This window comes from Dreissena polymorpha, chromosome 2 (assembly GCF_020536995.1).
Source record: "Dreissena polymorpha isolate Duluth1 chromosome 2, UMN_Dpol_1.0, whole genome shotgun sequence".
NCBI classification, from domain to species: domain Eukaryota; kingdom Metazoa; phylum Mollusca; class Bivalvia; order Myida; family Dreissenidae; genus Dreissena; species Dreissena polymorpha.
In genome coordinates, this window is record NC_068356.1 from 149,096,220 (window position 1) to 149,105,430 (window position 9,211).

Below are 9,211 nucleotides of genomic sequence, written 5' to 3' on the forward strand. Positions count from 1 at the left end.
GCTTTTATCAGGAAAAAAATATATAAAGGCAAGCCTCGCAATGCAAACCTTTCTTCAATAGGTCGCCGTTGTGTAATGGATATGGTGTCCGCCTAGCGACCGGGAGGTCACGGGCTCGATCCCCACCGCTGGAGCGTTCTTGAGATCTCTCCCGAAGAACACCAAGTACTGGTTCTAGGCCCAGGAAACGGACTCGAGAGCGTTTATATAAGCCTAATGCTTTCGATGCAATCGAGCTAAAAAAATAAATAGGTTTAAACTAAACCTTTCTTCAAATCGTAGGATAAATTCAAGTACACACTCACACGAACATAGTAAACTATATTTATGTGTTCGTGTTTAGAAAAAATGAACTGAGGAGAACGTCTCATCAATTGGTGAAACATTTTCATTCTGACATAGGTAGTTAAATAATAAAAATTGGTTATTTTCTGACATGTTTAATATAATAAGAGGTGAAGGAAAAATATTACCACCCCCATCGTCCTTATTTATTATTTGTTAATAATTTGTATCTAATTATGTACAATCAAATACAAATATAAATCATATTTATTTTAAACCAGATGGATAAATCAAACAGTCATTATTCGTGGATGACGCAACATATTTTGGTAATTCTGATAATAATAGCTGATTTAACAATGCGATAGAATCACTTATCCTGTTTGACAATGTACAATGACTGAAACAAAACATTCAACTGAACAAGGAAATTAACTACCAACAAACATCAAATGAAATCCCAACGTTTTTCATTACAATCACAAACAATGAAGATGTAACAATCGTAAAAAACATATTACCGAAACTACAGGAATTCAATAAACTAAATAATGGCAATACCGAAAAGTAACTTTAATAGATGAATTATTGCATTTAAAGCATTTGCAATATCTAACTCTATACACGTAATAACCGTCCTGCCAAACCGAGAAATTAAAATAATTGATGACATATAAATATATAAATGACTAAATTTTACTTCTTATGGGATAGCATATCTGAAAAAAACGAAATCAATTAATACAACCTGCAGAGCTAAACATGTGTATATCTTATATGCTATCAGAAAGGCGCAAAGTCACAAATATGTTAGAAGAAAACAATTATAGTAAAACAATCGTATGGAATAATATAAATATAACAACAAACAAAATACCTTTTCTGAGGGACTGGTTTGAAAAAAAGCAAAATAAAGTATGTCGATCAATTTTCAACGGTTTTTAAACGTTACACATCAATATTTACTAACATTCCAAAGCATGATTTGTATCTTTGTAAGAAGAGTTGTTTGCAAATGGAAAACATGTAAATATGTAATATATGCTCTAAATGAATAACAAAGTTTCGAACAAATGAGCAATAATAGTGTATCATAAAAGTAATTAGCACTTGCACATTCTCTAACACCAAACATCGTCACAATAAACCTATACTACATATTTTCAATATAAAAACACATAATCGATAAAACATGTTTGTTGCCACTAGTATCGCCAAACAAAAAAATGGGTTTAAATTGGCTCAACATGCCTTGTTGGTTTATCTGTTTTGATACTCACGTGATAGTTCACAGTTAATAAGATTAATGCATTACATAAATATCGCCATACCCCAAATCTCTTTTATAAACACTGTTCACACTATTGAAACGCGTGAATAGAATATGTCTATATCGTTACGTGCACAATAACGTATGTAATACAGTAATTGTATTCGACAAAATCTTTATTGTAAACATATAATCATCACAGTATCTTATCAGCTTCACAATCATATTAATTGATACAATAGTATCATCGCATGAGCGCACACTATGTTCATGTTACTTTAAACAACACACCTGCATGTAAGCAGAGAAAATCAAAAGCAATTAACACGACTATCCTAAGTAAATATATGAATAGAATTAATCAAGTATAAATGTTATTTAAAGTGTTTTGTTTTGTTAATTTCCGCCCCTGTCATTACAGCAGCATGGCAGAAGAACACTTGCTGCAGTTCTACTCACCACGTGATGACCTCAGACGCCAGATCCTGGCGGGTACGATCACGACGCAAGGGAAGCTCTACGGCAGTCCGGATGACATGACGGAAAATGAAATCTTTGCATAAAGAGCCGGCTTGTTAATCTGAGTGCTCAACAAGAATACATAGTTTAGTTTCAAAACCGAACATATTCTTCACTGATTTCGATATGTAAAACAGGTGCTGCGCATAAAAATTAAAGACGCTTCGTACTATTTTGTTTTGAATAATCCTCGTAGCGAATTCGCCAGTTTCTGTATGTACATAAGAAGCGGATTGTAACAAGAATACTTCTCCTGGTTATGCTTTTTAAATAGTATTATTCCATCATTATTTTCATCCATCCGTTTCCATACAATGCTTTGGTTCGATTCAAACGTCTTTGTTTCTAATTCTTTTTTCTTTTCTTCGAAACTTGCTTCTAGAACGTTGATACATTGCCTGGTGTAAATAGTGATTTCTTCTCGAGCTTGCTTTGTTTCATTTAAATGATTATCCCTGAATTTTTTACTCTTTTCTTCTAAACTTTTAAGACTGGCTTTTCTTTTGATCTCTATCACTTGAATTGATTTTTCGTCCATTTGTGAAACATGCTCTTCAACTTCCCTTGCCTATTGGTCTATTCTTTGGAGACATGTTTTCTGATGGATGTTAATTTCTTCTACTGTTTCTGAAAGTTGTTCATTTTCTTTTAGAAGTGTTTCCCCTGTTCTCTTAAGTTCTACCAGCATTTGTTGTGCCTCTTTTAAATGCTCATGAAAATGTTCCGGGGTTATAAATGAAGGGCTTTTCAGCAACTGTTTAAAAGACACACATTTTAATTATTGATTTATATTTTAGGAAACAATACAAAAGAAACAACTACAAATAGCATGATCACTTATCGTGTGACGCATTGGTGCTCCAATCATAAATATAATATGATAGAAACAACATAAACACACAGCCACCATAGTCGATTTATATAAACGTAAGTCGATTATTTTACCGGACAGTAAATAACTGCAACCTCTTACATCTTTGAGTTTAATGCTGGCAGATGTCGCGTCGCCCACCGTTGAAAGGTACGTTGGGTCGTACAGAATTGACAAGAGCGTCTGTATACAATCATTGAGATCCGACTCTGTTACTTTGCAGCTAGGGGTGTGACGTATTTTTCTGCCTAATTGACGAGCCTAATTATACAAACACCATTGGTTCAATATATAATTAGAAATTCAACGAGCATGAACACGAATTGAAAGGTTAAGAAAATGGTCATCGAACGTTATGTTTTTTATTTAAACGATCGTTGCGAATATACAACCCATATTGCGTAATGTAATATTATTTGGTAATTAAGCATGTACATGCATGTTTTGCCAAACGATAATAACGAGAATGAATGGATTGAAAATAACAGCTTTATATAACTTTGGCAAATTTTAGTTATTGGCTGATAAATAATTAAGTTAAATTATCGCGAAGAAAACATGACGTGACGATGGGAAATATTCGTGCACGAAAGTTGTTTGAGTAATGTTCATAGTTTTTTTCGTCATCAAAAATATGTCGGTTTGTATAGTTTTAAGATACATTTGTGAATATGTCATGAATGCGTTTCCTGCCATAAGCAATTGAAGTCATTTGTTTTGCTAAGTGAAATATAATTTTCATGATTGTATTCAAGTTTTGATCAATATGTTTACATCGTAGTATACAAGTCAAAGGTAGTTATGGGCAATGTACTTGTACTTTTTATGTTTAAATGTGCTTCCGTTTGATGTCGTGACCATTTCAAGAAGTGTAGTAAAGAGATTACACATTACCATGGCGTACACTACACATATAACCGAAATATGATTACAATGTAACAATCGGGGAGGGGGGTTGGAAAACTGCCTATACATATGTACACATTAACTAATGTGAAATAGTCTGTATACAGGCAGTTAAGTATTAAATTAACTGGCTGTCCTGTTCTGTTTACACAGGTACTTAAAGTTCTAGTATTTGTGTCTGTTTTAACAATACAAATGTGTTTACCAATCCTGTGTAAAGTAATATTTTAAAACGATCACTCAATTGAAGCGGACAAAAATGACAGCATGAAGTATTAATATTAAAAACTTAAAATATAATATTTTGTCATAGTTAATTTATTAAAGAGCCACTTTGGTTCTGTTTACTCAACAACTATCATGAAAGCTTTTTCAAAACATTAGCAAATCTAAATAATATATGCGTACCTTAGTTAAAGTGCATTCTGGAGCTGGGAGAGGCGGCGCAATGGTGAAGGAGAAAAACAAGTCGAAATGAGTGCAGTTTAACAGAATACTAATAACTCCATTGAAGTCGGTTTCATGCACTGATTAAACGTGAAAATACCCATCTGGTGGCAGAAAGCATTTTGCGACCTCCCAGTGATCAGTAGCCCATAACTCTGCTTTTGTGTTCTTCCAGGATGGTTTCGAGTATCTATGATACGATGCGATATTAACTTTAACTTGGTCGCACAAGCCAGCTGGACAAGGGCGACGATGTAAGTCTGGTGTTCTGTGAAAGCAACATGTCTGTGCTTTTCGACAAATTCCCGGAGTCGGACAATGGAGTAAGTTTTCAATATGGCATTGTCCACAACCTTTCCAAACAATAGCGCCTACCTTTTGTATTCCTGAATCAACGAACATTTCAAGCCCTTGTTTGGTGAGACTCAGCGAAGGAACCTTTAAACCAGTTACAAGTGTCCTTGTCTGTTAACATTTTTTTATGTTAAATGACGTTTTGAAAACCGTTGAAGCATCTCCATGCCGCGTAGCCAGTGCGCGTATCTGTAATGGAGTAAACAATTACGATATTTGAATATGTTCAATCACAAGTCTGCAATACCCCTGCGAAAAAAAATTGGTTCAGACGCAAACATGTTTTGATGCAAATTGAAACACGCAACTTAGTATCTTTGTATAAATGGAGTTGGGGCTGGGCGGGGTGATTGTTATCGTTCAAAATATCGGGTCGTTTTAGACAAACAGTTGCTGTATTATGAAAAAATACCCACATAATAATGTGTAAGCATACAATTAAAAGAAGCTTACCTACAAGTGTATCCGTATTAATATAAGAATTCTTTGACGCCCTTTAAATCAGTTATCGGTGTGTTTATGTGTATCATATGACCATTTCTGACTGATGCATGCCGGGAAAAGTACAGGACATTGATATATTTGCAATCCAAATGCACCTGTCATTTAGATAACTGTATTGATTAAAGAAAGCACATGCATGAATTTAAGAGTGATGTTTAGCAAACGCATGTTTGGTTGCGAATAGTACCAACATTATGCGTGGAAACATTCTTTCAGAAGATACACATTCTATTCTTGTTTCAAATGTCTATTACCGAAAAGTCCGCATCAATTGCTGGATAGATATTCGGTTTTGAATTTTATATTTGTTTATACAGGCTTTTCTGCCCCTTAAACTTACAGGCTTAAGTACTTATTACTTCCGTTTAAGCGCATATTTGGTGGACTACAGTTCAATAAAGCATTAATAAGGAACATTGTCTGGATGTGGTTATACAGTGGAAAGCATTTGACTAGCTGATGATATGAAATTGCATTTTCAAGAGCCCGCTTAACGAGTGGAAATCAGTTTTACGTTTATCAAAAACATCCTTACGATGAAAACGTCATTGATACATGATACACTTAGGGTCACGTACCTTATCGTATAAAAACGCTCTTATTCAGGGATGACCGAAGTGGATCAAATATAATAAGTTAAAGCCTCAATCGTTGGCTCATTTGAAAAGTTTAATTGTCAAATCTTGAACAGATCGCAAATAGCTCAAAACAGCGTATCAGAACGCATGTACAAGCATCCAGATGTTCAGACTTTTAATTAACGCATTTTTCCACTCAATACTTACACTCGCGTATATTTGAGCACTTATCTATCACGCAAGTGTTATGTATGTCACTTGGTTATATCACGAGATTGTAATATTGGCACGTTGTTGAAATACATGTATTAAGTCTGATAAAAGCTTATATATTGTAATGTCTCACATTTTATCTTACATACAATTTGATACGTTTTATTTTAAAGGGAATTGTTAAAAGACTTTTCTTGAAAACTGTCATTAATTAAATTAGCTTGAGGGCTGTTTCGCCTGTTTGAAGATATTTCAACCCTTTTACCGGTGTTATGCTTGTTTACGGATATTTTGTTGCTCAACTACTTGTATACGGGTTTATTCGAAAGAAACAGGATTTATATCAAAAGATTTTTAAAAGTTTTTATTCTTATCGTTTCAGCTTTAAATTTGGGAATACAAAACAGCATAGACAACATTAAAATGTCGTACATGAACATGAGCACATTGTTTAGGAAACATTATTTCGGATGTATAAGAAGTTTGGGATCATAGTTGTTAATATTGTTGTTATTTTATAATTTAGATTTAAATTTGTGTGTAACATGCTATAATACCGTCAAACCTATTACATTGATTTAAAATGTGTGTATTAATTCCCGAACGGTCGCATTTAAGCCGGCGGAATTGTGGTATTTTGTAGAAAAAGAGACTGGTTGCTATAATAACATGTCTAAGATGAGAGCAAATCTAAACTGAGAAATGAAAAAAAACACTGACGAGTCCGAATAACACTTCTTTTTAAAACATGAATCTATACAGATCTTCGAAAAGAACATTTTATTCGATCAAACTGGCTAATCTAGCAACATTGAAAAACATACTTTGTTGTCAAAGTACATGTATTCAAGTCATTAATTATTTTGTCAGATTCCTAAATGATGTCATGCTATTACGCGATGAAAAATGACAAGTATTCGTTGCTTCTTAAATGAATAGTCCATCTACTTTTTTTACTTGTGGTCAATACAAACATGTGTTTACGTTATATTCGGACATTTGTCATCATAGTGTGAGTTAAGTAACATGGTTGTTGTTGTATTCTAATGTACTTTGACTACATTTTGTTAACTTGTTGGTAAATGATTGTAAAAAAAACTTGTAAAATATGACTTGTAGGTATTGTTAATTTGTAAATGTTTATTTTAAAAAAAAGTGCAGTGACCTTTATTTTTATTTTTTTTATTTTAAGAGCACAATAAAAATTACATTTAAAGTTGAAGAAGTAGTAGTAGTAGTAGTAGTAGTAGTAGCAACTGATAAAGAATTAGAAAGAGATGAAGTAGTGGTAGTAGTTGTTGTAGTAGTAGTAGTAGTAGTAGTAGTAGTAGTAGTAGTGGTAGCAGTAGTAGTAGTAGTAGTAGTAGTAGTAGTAGTAGTAGTAGTAGTAGTAGTAGTAGTAGTAGTAGTAGTAGTAGTAGTAGTAGTAGTAGTTGTTGTTGTAGCAGTAGTGGTAGTAGTAGTAGTAGTAGTAGTAGTAGTTGTAGTAGTAGTAGTAGTAGTAGTAGTAGTAGTAGTAGTAGTAGTAGTAGTAGTAGTAGTAGTAGTAGTAGTAGTAGTAGTAGTAGTAGAAGTAGTAGTAGTAGTAGTAGTTGTAGTAGAAGTAGTAGTAGTAGTAGTAGTAGCAGTAGTAGTAGTAGTAGTAGTAGTAGTAGTAGTAGTAGTAGTAGCAGTAGTAGAAGTAGTAGTAGTAGTAGTAGTAGTAGTAGTAGAAGTAGTAGAAGTAGTAGTAGTAGTAGTAGTAGTAGTAGTAGTAGTAGTAGTAGTAGTAGTAGTAGTAGTAGTAGTAGTAGTAGTAGTAGTAGTAGTAGTAGTAGTAGTAGTAGTAGTAGTAGTAGTAGTAGTAGTAGTAGTAGTAGAAGAAGAAGGAGAAAAAGAAGAACCAGAAGTAGTAGTAGTAGTAGTAGTAATAAGAGTAATTAAAGTAGAAGCAGGAGTAGAAGATGAAAAGTAGTAGTAGTAGTGATAGTAGCAGTAGTTGTAGAAGAAGGAGTAGTAGTAGTAGTAGTAGTAGTAGAAGAAGAAGAAGAAGTAAGTACTTAAGATTAGACTTAAAATGGGACTTCTAACGTGTGTACACGGTTTCAATATAGCCATATCAGGGAAACTGCAATGATTTAAAAGAAACAAAACTATTTTCAAACTAAACTGAGATATTATAAGGACAATTGCTCTGACCAAGTTTTGTGAATATATAACTATAAATGTGTTCACAAAAGTGTTAACAAACTTAAAGACTGTAAACAAGCTTTTTTCGTTAATTTGACATAATCACCTATTAATTTTACCTGAAATGACCCAATTACAAACTCGGCCAAGATATCATTTGGCAAAATCGTATGGCCAAGTTTCACGAAGATTAGTCAATAAATATGACCTACAGAGTTTTAACAATGTAAATGTTGATGAAGCACGACCCAAACGCACAACGGATAAAGGATGGTCGCATAACTCACCGTTAGCACGTTTTGTTCAGGTGAACGAAAAAAAAAACAGCCGGCCGTGTTTGTTGAAGAGTCCAAATGAGAACTATTATAAAGAAGACGTGTTAAAATGAAGGTTTGACAAAAAAATAATTAAATACCTTTTTCACAACGTCCATTCACTGACTAACACTGTGTATACTAAATTATGATCGCAATTTCTTTAACACTTATCCCGGCAGCACAATTTAAGCGTTAACTTTAAACTCTAAGTAGAATAAAAAGGAATCGGCACACTGATGGAAATACTATACAATAACATATAAAACAAAATTAAAAAAAACAAACACGAAACAGTAATAAAACGCTACTTAACTGCCCATTCGGTAACAATCGGACAACTGACTACCATTTAGGTTATTGATATCAGTTATCATTGATGATTGTCACATGAATGATACCGATAGGTTAAGAATAAGTATTAGTTTAAATTCGCAATTTTATTGGAAATTGAATGTACACCCTATTCCAAAACAAGCAAACATTTATTTTTAATTCGTAAGTGTTTGCTATTTATACAAGTTATGAAATCTCCTATCTGCATTAAGTAAAACACGTGAACAAATGCTACAAGGACGCATACTGAAGAATAAACAATATTACAATTTATGACACAGATTCCCTAAAAGTACATAAATAGGAGCAAAATTATACTTCAAATAAATCAGAATGCCTCACTTTTTGTTTCGATGAAATTTGTCGAAATTAGTTATGCGCATGCGCGACGAAATAGCTGCAGCCTCATAGGTAATATAGCGGAATTTGTGAGTGAATCAGGCGT

At 33.4% G+C, this 9,211-nt stretch overlaps 1 long non-coding RNA gene across 3 annotated transcripts; it reads right to left on the reverse strand.

Annotated features, from left to right (window-relative positions):
• Positions 1-538: 538 nt before the first annotated feature.
• Positions 539-8,810, reverse strand: LOC127869401 (uncharacterized). Of its 3 annotated transcripts, none has more exons than XR_008044540.1 (4): positions 8,747-8,810; positions 4,260-4,841; positions 3,048-3,206; positions 539-2,828 (listed from the first exon to the last, which is right to left on the reverse strand). It is a non-coding gene; the product is annotated as an uncharacterized LOC127869401 (long non-coding RNA). The 3 variants fall into 3 exon arrangements; XR_008044538.1 differs by having other exon boundaries at positions 8,532-8,780; XR_008044539.1 differs by lacking the exon at positions 8,747-8,810 and adding an exon at positions 5,106-7,031.
• Positions 8,811-9,211: the final 401 nt, after the last annotated feature.